We start from the raw sequence: 13,761 nt of genomic DNA on the forward strand, positions 1-13,761 counted from the left end.
AGAAAGTTTCTTTTGTACACTTCACTAACATTGAATACTGTTGTGTTATAGTAGGTTATTGAACTTTTCTCGGCAACTACATTTATATAATATGAATAAATAATTGTATCTTTCAATTTGAAGATATTCATCGCGTGAAACGAACGTGCCGCATGAAAGTTAAGAAAATTAAAAATTTTAAAAAAAATAATAAAATCTTATTCTCTTCTATTTTTTTTTTTTTTCATAAATTCATTACTTATTGTAATTTTCTTTGAATTATTGCAACTGTTCCATCTGAGATCATTTGAAAGTTAATGCACCATGTATAATCTATTTATTGTATGTTACAATACTAAAATAATAAAAATACATCGTTATTAAAAAGAATGATTTTTTAATAAAAGTGAAAATAACATCGAATAAATGATTTATAATAAACCTTATTCTGATTTGACATCACAATTTTCACCATCGTCAAAGCTAACTAACTAAAGATATTAATAAATCCAAAATAAACGAAACACCTTGTATACATTTATTTCTCGAAGAATAAACGCGACATTAATGGTTAACCTGCTCTCTGTTCGGGTCTGTTTAACTCGGCATGGATCTTCATTGGAATCTCAAATGGGATGGTTTTGAAAATATCGCTCCGGTTTCTTGTTAACTTTCTTCGCTCGATGGATTTTTGGGTTCGTTGCCAAAGGAGATTCTAAGTATTCCAGATCTTTGGGTTTGAGAACGAATTGAAAGTTGAGCAAAGCCAAACGAAATCGGGTTAAAAAAAGAAGATTCAAAAGAAATTCTGGCAGACATATCGTCCAAGTGTAATGGTAAACATTGGTCATATAAACGTGTTCGATAAATGGCGTTGACCTATTCTTGCTCGATATCTTACTGATAACAAATCCCATTAATTTCGATATTCTTATTTCGTACTCTTTTCTTTTTTTTCTTATTTATTTATTTCTTATTATGAAATCTTATAACACAATTATTTTCTTCTATAATTAAAATAAGACAAATAATAAGCAATAATAATTTTGTCCCTATTTTTTATTTTTATAATAATTATGTGTCTCATTTACATCGTCATGAATTATTTACTTGTTTTGTCGTACAAACAAGTTACAAACTGGAAAAATACAAAATTAGAATTGATATTGTTCATTATAGATATTATGTTGGCGAGGAAAATTATAATTTTCGAACAGACTGATAGTTGGCATGACTTTTACAACGAACGGACATTAATGATTGCCTAGATAGTCGTCGATGTTTTAAAGATTTACACGTTTGTGGAATAAAACGTGGAAATAGAAAAAGGAAAAAAAAGAAAAAAAAAGAAATCAAGCGTCAAGCATTATCGTTTTCCTTCCTCACGTATTGATCGATCGAACAAATGATCGATTTGTTCACGTTACACATCATATAGTAACAGGTTAATGCATAGCAAAGCGAAGTGAAATGTATCAGTTATGCATAGTCATACATGGAAAAGTGGATGAATAATGGTATGTAAAAGCAAAATACAAACAGAAATAAGAAAAAAAAATGAAGTCAAAAGTTTTCGTTTGATCGGTTCGCGTGAAATAACATTGATAAAGAATTATATCGTATTAAATTAAACGAGAGAGAAATATATACGCGAAAGTGTGAATATAAATGATAATGATAATTATCAATCTGCGAAGAGAAAAAGAGAGAAAAAAAAAAATATGAAAAATTAATTTGATAATTCTTCGACTATTCAAATGATATTTTATACCGTATGTTTATAAATACAAGTCTTATCTTTTTATCATTTTTTTTAAAAACAAGCGTATATATCTACGATGTGCATGACGATGCAATAGATGATGTAAACAAAAAATTTAGATTATTAAAGAGAAAATAAATATTTGTATAAAATAAGGAAAAAAACGATGTTGAAACGATGTTTACTTTAAAATAAATGGATACTAATTTTCTTAAATAAGATTCTCAAAAAATTTTTTTGAAGAAAAATAATGATGTAATAAAATATCTTTTGTATCGAAATTATTAAATTTTTAATGAATATTTATGTTTGATTACAGTATTGTCCACATTTTAAACGACTTGAACTTTGAATTGTTATTCTACATTATCGATTTTTATACTTAATCATGATGTGACGTCAATATGTATGATCGAGATAGAAAAAAATAAATGAGATTCGAATATAATTCAATCGAAAACGCTACTTGAAGAGATATTCACTGAAAAGTATTTTTCAGTTTTATAAAAGTGAAAATAAAACGAAGAAATTTTACGTCAAAGTTAAGTTTAATTTAACTATCAACATTGAATTTTATTTAATTTAAATTTTCATTTTATATATCTTTCCTCTATTTCATAAAATGCAAAATACAAGTTAAAAAATAAAAAAGAATAATTTTTTTTTTTTAAATAAATGCAAATCTAGTTATATTTGCCTTATACTTGAATTTTAATAGATTTCAATGTTTATTCTTTTCACATTTTTAAATACAATTTTTAAAAAGAATTGCAATTCAAGAATAAACCAACATATGTATACATATATATATATCAGTATAATCAATCAATTTCTATCAATGAACTTTTATTACCACGAAATGAAAAACACACACTAAATACACGTACATGTAACACAAACTCGTTGTACACAAATTTATATTTCGGAGCGTGAATTCTATTTCAATTATACTTCCAAATAAACTTCATAAAGTTCATAAATTATACTCAGAATTCCGTGCAAACACGCGATATTTTTCAAAAATTTACGGTTCGAAGATATCAGGCGAGGTCACATATCTAAACTATCAGGTAACACAAGGTAGCGGGTAATTATAACATGGAAGGAAACACGTACCACTTAACCAGACAGCAACATCAAAAAAAAAAAAAAAAAAAAAAGGAAAAAAAAAAAAACTGACGCGTTCTCCTTTCTAAAAACACGTGCGTCTTGCCCGTTCGTGATACTTCATTATTCACGATATCCCGTTTTCGATTGTTTCGCTCGCGTTTCCGCAGACGTTGCCGATTTACGATCCACCAGCGAACAGAAAGAATTGCAACAGACGCGCCAACATCATTGGACTATCTCTACAGGACACGGCTGCTGTAAAACCACAGAGTTAACGATCGAATTCGCGATGTAAGAAGTTACGACGTGCTTTCACGGCGAGATATTTATTTAAGAAACCATCCTTTTCCTTCGTATCAGTACTTTCCAAATATCCCGCGACCCCTTTTACGATAGTTAAGTACTTAACTTGCGACAGTCCCTTCGTATTTGCATAAAATGGCGTTTTTAATAAAAAAACGGTAGAGAAAACATTGAAAATTAAAAATGTAATTTTAATCTGATACTTCATTAACTTTTTTTTTTGCGGTAATTATTTTTATATTTGAATTATATTATTCTTCATTAAATCATTGAAATGATGTTAAAATAATATCTTTTGTTATCCGAATTTCTTTCTTCACCTTGATTCTCTCGATAGGATATTTCGTATGCGAAACAAGATTATATAAATTGAAGATCTGAATATTAAGAATAAATTGTTTTATGAAAATTATATTACTAGTAATTGAATATTGTATACATTAGAATTTAACTTAATTTCATTTAATTGTAATCATTGTACCGTGGCATTCGTTCGCAAAAGAGTTAATGTGTATGCAAGAATTATTATGAAAAAATATACAAAATATAGTAGATACTATTTATTATTCTGTTTTAAAATAAAATTTTTTACGCGTATTACAAACCTATCCTTTTTTTAAAATCTCTATCTTTCGTTTATCAAAAATCATTTACAACAAATATTTTTGTAATGTATTATTCTCACTAAAAGCAAAAATTTTTCAGAACGCACTGTTGCAATATAAAATGATGATTAGACTGTATGATATTTATGCATTCGTGCAAAATTTAAATATATGTAAAACGCAATACACAAAATCTACAGAATGCATGATGTGCAGAAAAAAAAAAAAAAAGAAAAAAAAAAAAGTACAAAACGTTAAACGTTATAAATGTGCATTATGATATATTAAAGAATAAAGAAAATCTCTATTTAAACTCCATTTCATTAATTTTATTTAAAACGTTCATAAAAATTTTATTTTACATAAATATCCACTGTCTAATGATGACAATTTAAGCGAGACAAAGATGTTACAATATATTATTACGACATGCGCCTTATATGAAAAGATTTTTTTTAGACTTACTCAATTTTGTTTTATGCTTTCATGTAAAACCAGCTGTACTCAGTTATGTCACGAAATAAAAGACATCCTGTATGACATTCATAATACATTGTGCTCCATTGCGTGATGCCGCACGAACACAAATATTTTATGATAAACGAGGTTTACAGTAGGAAAAAAAAAAGTACAAATTTAATGATGGATGAACAAGAAGAAGGAATAACGGGATAAGACGAGCGAAGAAATGAGTTCAATCATATTCCAGGCAACGATTCACAATTATCATATCTTCTTCAATCACCTGGACTATCCTTAATCTCTCTAGAGGGGGATTTTATTTTCTACGTATATACGTATATACGTTATTTGTACAGGCCAAGTTGTAACTGTGATTCCCCCAAAGTTTATGCAACTGTGTTTGATTATGAGTTTTGCAAGAAGCAGAGGGATTATCCGCCGCTTTTACAGACGGATCCCTTGGTGGCAGCGCTTCTTCGAGTCCCCGTTGGGGAAATTGAGGTTAACAATATAGCCAAGAAACTGGTTAACAGTGGTTTAGAACTTTTCTTACGTGCTAAGAAATTATTTCGAGAAATGTGAACAATGTTTACTGGTATCTAATACTATGGCGTGTAATTAGGAATACAAGTTCTACTGCCCATTTTTGCATGGATAATGATACAGAAGGCTATAATTCAAAGGAATTTGATGAAGAAAGCAAAGTGAAAGCCATACAACGAACATAATTCGACGATAACACGATGAATTCATTGATCTTGTTTTTGTAATTGTATGTACTTATCATAGAAATATGTATAGCGATCATAGAAATTAGAAAGTTACAGATTAACGTGTCAATTTTACTATCACGATAAATGATTATGAGAAAATGTTGGAAAAATGAAAAAATAATTTTTTTTCTTAATAAAAATAAACGATTAAGATAAAAATTCTAATAATGTGCATCCTTTTTTTCTTTTTCTATGCAATTTCTTCAATGTCATTGAATAGTTCTAACATTTTAATATTTAATACTAACAATTTAATATATTTTAATAATTTTCTTTTATGTCCAATTTGAAAATAGTCAATCAGTATTCGAATATTAATAGGATGAATGATTTCATATTTTTAAGATTCTCAAGCAAAGTATAAAATTAAATATTTTTGCAGATTTAATAAATCAAGATCTAGATTTGAAGTAACACAGATTTTGATTTATTCTTCAGAATCTATTAATCAATTTTCTATATTTTCACAAAATCTTTTTCTGAACTAATAATCTCAACGAATAACGTAATAAATGCAATTATGTTATTGTCTTTATCTAATGCCTTTAAAAAATGTTTAGTGCATGAAAAGCAAAGAAAAATAAAATTTTAACATCTTTTCTATTAAGTATAAATTTATTGATAACATAAGAATCCTAAAAATCTTTTTAATTAAAACGAACATTGAAAATGCTGAATTCTTTACAAAAAAAAAAAAAAAAAAAAAAAAAAAGATTGGATCTAATGCAATAAATGCAGACATATGATTATTAATTATTAATACATCAAGTTTATTGTGTTGAATGCAAAACTATACGAATATTTATATAATGATTAAAAATTATGTAAGTTATATATACATACTGCCATTTTTTGATTATTTACAAATAGAAACTGTATTTCTTCTAAAATTATTAAAAAAATGTTTTTTTATTCATTTATAATGAATTAGAAATCTCTTTTAAAAGAGAAATTTCAGTTAAATTTTAATTATAATTTACAATTTAAATTAATTATATACTTCAACAAATTTTGAATATTTATCGATTTCGTAATCTTTAATAAGAGTTTCTTATAAATTTTAATGTACTGAATACATTTTTTTCCACAATTATTCCCCAGAATTCTCAGTTTGAAAAAATTAATTTAAAAAAAATTCAAATTTAATAAATATTTTGTAATTTTATAATAAATTCAGTTGTTCTCGACATGAAATGATTGTGAAAATTTCTGAACAAAATAATATAACTACTTATTAAATTATAGACATTTAAACAATAATCAAGGTTGAAAGATATCTAAAACGGATCCATTTTTGCTAATATTCATCATCAATTTAATTCAAAAACTAAAGATTTAGAAATTTAATTATATCTTTTAATAAACTTCTTTCCTTAAAAAAAAAACATCAAAAGAATTTTTGTTTTCAATAAAAGCAAAATCATGTTTGGCAAAACGCGATGGCGATACTCAATGATGCCAATCATGCTGCTTGTTGCACAGTAAATTAAAACCACGACGAAGAATTAGTCATTATTGAATATCATTGTCATTATCATATACATTGTCGAACTATTTCTCTTCTATATTGAAAACAAAAAAATTATGTTATAGTTTCATTTTAATGCTTTTTTAAAATAAAAAAATCTGATATATTTGTTCAAAAACCATATCTGATATATCTGAAACATTTTTTGATATAATAAATATTTTAAAATGATTCATACTATATTATTCCATTATTCAATAACCAATTAAACTATGTTGCGTAATATGAAAAGATTAAGTCAGTTTTCAACTTACTATACAATGTGTCGTTCAGCGTTGTAACCGAAGGATAGATCATCGCGTGCGATTGCCCTTACGTTGCGTTTAACTGCGGCCTCGGACTAACTCAATTTCGCCTTTATCGCGAGGCACATAAGAAAAATATAGCCAATTGAAAAATGCCGTAGCGATCTCGCGGTTAAAGTTACGAGAGTTAGATGCGAGATCGTGTGAAACGTTGCAGAGTTTTGCGAGTCATGCGTTTCTCGTCTTACGTATCGAGAACAATAGAGGCTAGAACTTTTATTTTATAGCGCGAATGTGCGTCGCTGTTCGAAATAGTGGACGACATTATCCCGGCCGCATAAAAATCTTTTATAGACTCGTCGCAATTCCACCGAGACAGACGTTCAATCGTTTACGGGGAGGGGGGGATTCGAGAAGCGAGAGAAGGGAGAGAGACGAATGAAGTGTGTTTTTTTTTTTTTTTTTTTTATAGAGAAATTGCGTTGGTTGCCTATCTTCGAACTCGTTCGAGTGAATCAATGCGAATTTAATCAACGACCTATACAGAAATATATACGAACGACCGACGAAGCGATTGATCTATCGTGATGCATGAGTGTATGAGTATGTTTATTTTTGTCATGTATTGGTCTTGTGAAGAAAAACTGAGTATTAATCTTATTGAATTAGTTTCTTATTTGTCTTATCTAAACCCGTATTTTCTTTATCGATGAAACAGATATTGTGTTATAGAAAAAATTTAATTTTATATTAGTAGTAGTATAGTTGCTCTTGCTTTCAAAGTGTCAATAATACTTATTAAAATATTTGATAATAATATTGTTACATTATCTATATTCTAAGGCATGATATCTTTTATAATGAATTAGGTGGATTATTTTCATGGATATTTCAAGGATATTTACATAAAGAATTCATTACATTCAATAATGTAATATCAATTTTATCACAATAATTGTATTAATCGCACAAAAGATTTGGTACTAATTTATCATTTATATGACCCAGTTCATAAAATGCATTACCATTGAAAAGAAATACCGTGTACTATCTAAAGGACCCGTTTTCATTGGACGCGTAAATCTATCGATAGAATTCAATAAAACACGCACTGTATCGAGGCTGAATAGGTATGCCAATACACAGCTCTCACTTCCAATCCTGAATATCGAGGCTCTGCATAACGCAATTGCTTTCGAACTCTGGTCTGCTTGTTTCCACCTGTTTCATTGTAGCAGATTTCATTTAACGCGAAATAATGTTATAGCTCTCTCTCTCGTACAACGTATCACCGCTCTTGGCTATTCTTCCCCGCTTGTGCAAAGGGATAACGTTTTTCCCAAACTTTATAGCGGATATAATAGACAGCCAAGCATTATCATGTATTTATACAGATCCTACTCGATGAAACGTAAGCATGATTTTATGGACAAATATAACGCGCGAAACGCATGCGAAGAAATCTAAAAAAAAAAAAAAAAAAAAAAAAATTCTTCCAAGTATTTATATTTATAAAAAAATAAAGAAATTTTTTATAGAACGTGTCATGAAAATATTTGTAAATAATTTATATAGCGTTTAATTGTAAATATTCGGATAGAATTAAATTAAATATAATGATTAAATGTATTGAACAACAAGAACAATAATGTAGATAAAATAAATATTGAATGATTTGTGTTCGAATTTACATTGTTTTACATAGCACATATTGTATAAACCGGTAAGTTATATTAATAAGTTCGAGGTTGTTGCCTTTGACATTATTTCATCACATATTTTGCATTCAAAGGAATATATTTAACATATTTCTTGATACTATAAAAAAAATTTCTGTATGGTGCAATAAATGCGCAATAAATGAGAATAAACATTAAGAGATAAAAAATGAGTAAATAACAATCAAATATTTATGAATTAAAATTGATTGAAAAAAAATTTTTTAAATCATAATATTTGTAAAATTTAAATTTTGTTTGAAAATATAATTTCAATATATAATATTTAATATAATATTTAAAAAATGATAATTTCATTATATTAAAAATATAATGAATGTATTAAATTGGAAAATATATAATATAAATTCAAATATATGATACTATATTATAATAGTTTTTTTTATTTTTAAATTTATAGTTAATGCTTGAAATTATTTATTGATATGAAAAAAAATGATTTTAAAGAAAATAATTTTTAATTTCTCTTTAAAACTTTATCGCGTTAGGCATATATATTTTATCATAATTATTTTAACATAATTATTAAAAATTATATCATAATTGTGGTTTTATTACTGTATTTCGTTGCAATTATATATCTTTTTCGAATAAATAATGCATATATATTATATTCTATTTTAGTTAATTGAAATCTGATATCTAACAAACAACTTGAAAACAACAATTAATATATTGATAATTTTTAAATATAATGGAATATATGTTTAATAAAAAAAATTTTAAAAATCAATAGAATAAAAAGAAAAAATAAATATTGATTTGTATTATATACAATTCTTTAATCATTAGTATATTATTCTTTATCATAATATATATAATATCTGATTATTGACTTTACACAAATTATATTTTAGAATACAGTAATAAATTAAATATATAAGTACAATAGATAACATTGTTGATAATAAAAAGCAAATAATAAAAAGCAAGGACAAATATGCTATTATAAGCACGATTTGAAATTCCCTCGTTTTAAGAAATATAGTTGAAAACTTTTCCTGAAGACGGCAGCACATACGTACCATGCTTTGAGACTACGTCATCCTTTGACAGAATATCACGTTACTATATGTAATTATGAATTCATAACAGACAATTACACTATTTAGAGTTTGTTATGTTACTTATAGAGAAACTAGAATGTCATATATTTCTAACAAAAAATATCTGTAATGCGTACTTTAACCTCTATGGTCGTGAACATTACTTAGCACTTTTAATTTAAAGATTGCACTCTTTTAGAACATATACTGTCTCCATGTAATAATTATGAAGCAATATATTCATTAGAAATACGTACACTTTATAATTCATGAAATTAGAAACACATAATTTATAACAATAATTTACGTTGATTCAGACTGCACTTTTTACACATCATGTTATTAATCCAACTTATAACAATTTCCCACTTAATAAGAATATAATTGAATTATTAAAAAACGTTAACACACTTTTTATATCGCTGAAAATGTTCTTAAACTGTTGACAAAATGTCAAAAAAAAGCACAAGGTATAACGGAGAGCGGTTACAGCTGGCATATGAACTTCTGAGCACATTTTAGTGATTATAAAGAATATTTTATAGTATCGTTACTATTTCCCGTGCTTTTCTTTTTATATTGATATAAAATATTAAAAAATAATAGCAGTACTTACCCACATACGAACTGCTGTAATTGCCACTCTGTTTACTCTCCTGAATATCCGCCATATTGGGATAGGGATGACGCCACTTCCGTAACTGCGCGCAACTGTTTCACTACGTAGGTTAAAACGAACTTCGTTGCTAACTTTTACTTGCTCGTGACAATCACGCGATATATTTGATAGTGAGACGTTTATTGAATGTAAATGCAAAGAATAATATTAATGAAAGTGAATAGATTGTTGTGAAAAGAACGGTAATATTTTCCCAGGAATACTTTTACTCTCATTAAAGTGAAATAATAATTATAAATTTAAAATTTAAATAGATAATGAGTTCAGATACATATCTAAAAATAAATTTTCTTTTAATGTATTTCTTTATTGAAATTTATTATGATATAAACAATCGATATTTTTATTTTTATAAGAAATTTTGTATTTCTATTTCAATTTTTATTAATTAAAAACAGTCGATTGTTGAAATTTAGATATTCAAATTAAATTTGAAAACCAAATCAATCACGTATAAAAATTAAAAGATATTAAATTTTCAAAATGAAATATTTGGAGATGAATTTTATTTTTGCAATATTTAAAATAATTACTTATAAATGATAATATAAAATAAAACTACATATAATTATAATAATTTGTAATTTAATAACATTTTAATTTTTTACTTACTTTTTACAATATAAAGAATATTTCATTAAATTTTTTCTGAAAAAAATTAGGAATAATTCTCCCAAGAAAAGACTTACTTATTCAATTTTCTATGAAATAAAATAATAAAAAAAAAAAAAAAACAACGAAAAAAATATATATGTTAAAAATGAATGTTAAACTTTGTATTTACTAGTTTCAAGACGCGTAGCCGTCCTTTATCCATCTGATTCGCGGTTTCGGCGAAGCGCGGCACTACTTTCGCCGGTGGATGTGATTTGATCCCGGCGGTTGCGCGGTCGCAGATTCCCTATGGTGGAATGTGGATGCTGTGCGCGGTGGTTTGTTTCGTACGTGAATTCAGATTCGTTTCATCAGTGATAAAGCGTCCAGACCTGTCAAGCGAATCGTCCTTATAAGCTGGCAGCTGTTTCGTCTGATAATGTTGCTTGACAGAACGTACGTGCACATTGACAATTACGCGCCAACCAGCGTACAGTGGTCGAGCACGGGCTAGTAAACAAATGACACAACGGCGGCCGAGAGGGAGGAGAGAGGAAAGGAGGGAAACGAAACATTACCATATCGTTCCAGCGCGAAATAGTAGCGCAACATTGTGCCTTTCGATTCGCGTTGTTCGATTTCTTCGGTCATTAAGGGAACATCAACCCATGCGTTTTTCAGCTGGTTAACACGCGTGGAATGTGCCCATGCATTGTCGTCGTGACGTCAAATGTCATGAGCCTTTTGCCAAGTGTCGTATATCAGCTGTGTGCCAGCTGCATATTCAGCCTGTCAACTTTGTTTTTGTTTCTTTTAACGCTGAATTTGTTGCCGCCTAAAAAGTGTTAATACACACACACACATATATATATAGGCCTATAACAAATCATTGAAATTGTGCGCGAATTCGAAATTATTTTTGTGTAAGAACGTTCGAAAACATATTTATGCGGGTAATATTGCATTTCGTATACGTTGAAACGCGAGTGAAACTTTTATATTAAAGTCCTTTAAATCAAAGTGGTCGAAGGCAATTACATTTGCATATGTATACGCATACATACATAACGGTATTCTCGTGTGCCGGCTAGCGGGCCATTTAAATCTTAACAAATCTTGATTTCTTTTTCGCATCGTTTCAGTTTCATTTGACTGCCCTTCACATTTCATTCATTCTTTTTAACGAAACGGAATTTATTTCACTTCAAATATTCGTAACGTGTAATTGCTTCTATATTGCTCATAATTATGAGAACGTGATTGTGAAGTTTGATCGTGATTTATGGTGAGACATTCAATTGTTTTTCTTCCGTGCTGTTTTTGCTTTTTGTGCCGGCTTTTTCATGCTTTAAGGTTAAAAAATTATGTAACATCAAAGGACTATTAAATTTGCCTGGCTCGGAATGTGGGATTTGTTTGGAGTTTTTGGTGATACATATTTAACTTGGTGAGTAATTTTAATATATAATATTTGTTTATATATATTAATATATAATATATAATATATAATATTTGTATTTTATCAGTACTTTATCAAAATTTTTATATTTATGTCGTTTTATGATTTTTTTTTAAACGTTTTTATTTCTAAAATGTTGAATATTGTATTTATTTTTGGTGAAAATTAAATAAAGTCACAAAAATTATAAGAAAAAAAACTATGAAACAATGAGCAATGCAGATTTAATATATTTTATAAGATCTTTAAATAAGTCTACATTTAATTTTTTACATTCATTACACTCTTGATTTTCCATTAAATAAATTTTTTAAATATATTTCATGACTTAAAAAACTGTGTAATTTCAATTCCTTGAATGTATTTCTTATCTTTGCTACTAAATGATTCGTAAGATCAGAATGATTGACTATTCTATGCGTATATCTATTCTTAGAAAAGGCATTATATGCTTTTCACGTATGTGATGTGTATTTCTATCTTCAACAACATGTTCTTTAACGATAGTAATCAATATATCTGCATCTCGTAAATTTTCTGGACAAAAATCTTTTGAATTATTTTCCTTCAATTTGTCCGCGATTATATTTTTTTTTTTATCAAATTTATTTGGAATTTTTCTGAAATCACCAATTTTTCCTTGAAATTTTTGGTATAATAAAATAATCATCTATCATAATCACACTTTGACTATACAAATAGTTCAATCATTTAATTATTTCTTTTTTTCGTTACCATTAGATTTTAATGCTTAAAGCAGATAATTATCAATTTTCTGCGTGAAAAAACTATATAATATTAAATATCTTTATATAATATCAAGCATTTTTGATGCTTTTACTTTTTAAAATCTTTGCTTTTAATAATAGAAACTATTATTTACTTACATTTCTTTTTGTATATCGAAAAACTTCAAGCAGTATTGAAACTTTTTTCTATTATTTTCATATTTGATTTTGAATTAAATTTGATAAATTAAATTGTAAAATATTGATTAATATTATTGTATTAATCAATATTGTATTTATTGAAAAAAAAAAAAGAATTTGGACATTGCATGAATTCTTTAAATTGATATCATTATAATTTTAGTAAGTGTTTTTCGGTTCAAAATTGTTTTTATTTATAGGCAAAATTTCGTAGAATAATAATAATATTTTATTATAAATATCTTATAAAAATTTAAGCTATAATTATAAATATATATATATATATATATATATATATATAATATATATATATATATATATATATATATATATATATATATTATTTAAAATTATGTGATATCAAAAATATATGATATTAAATCAAAAAATCATTGAAATCATAATTATGTATAAATAAATTAAAAACAAATTCCACATTATTTTTAATAAATTTTTTGACAATGTGACACTTCCAACAAATACGGACATGATATTCATATTTAATTCATCAAAACGATATTATAAAATGTTATATAATACGATATGTT

At 26.7% G+C, this 13,761-nt stretch overlaps 1 protein-coding gene across 1 annotated transcript in view; it reads left to right on the plus strand.

Moving 5' to 3' along the window:
• Positions 1-11,015: 11,015 nt before the first annotated feature.
• The window catches only part of LOC408822, a 698,419-nt gene continuing 695,673 nt past the window's right edge, over positions 11,016-13,761 (plus strand). The window contains exon 1 of the mRNA XM_026440819.1: positions 11,016-12,272. The gene's annotated coding sequence lies outside the window, so the exon portion shown is untranslated. The remainder of the gene's footprint in view (positions 12,273-13,761) is intronic.

This window comes from Apis mellifera, linkage group LG5 (assembly GCF_003254395.2).
Source record: "Apis mellifera strain DH4 linkage group LG5, Amel_HAv3.1, whole genome shotgun sequence".
In the NCBI taxonomy this organism is placed as follows: Eukaryota; Metazoa; Arthropoda; class Insecta; order Hymenoptera; family Apidae; genus Apis; species Apis mellifera.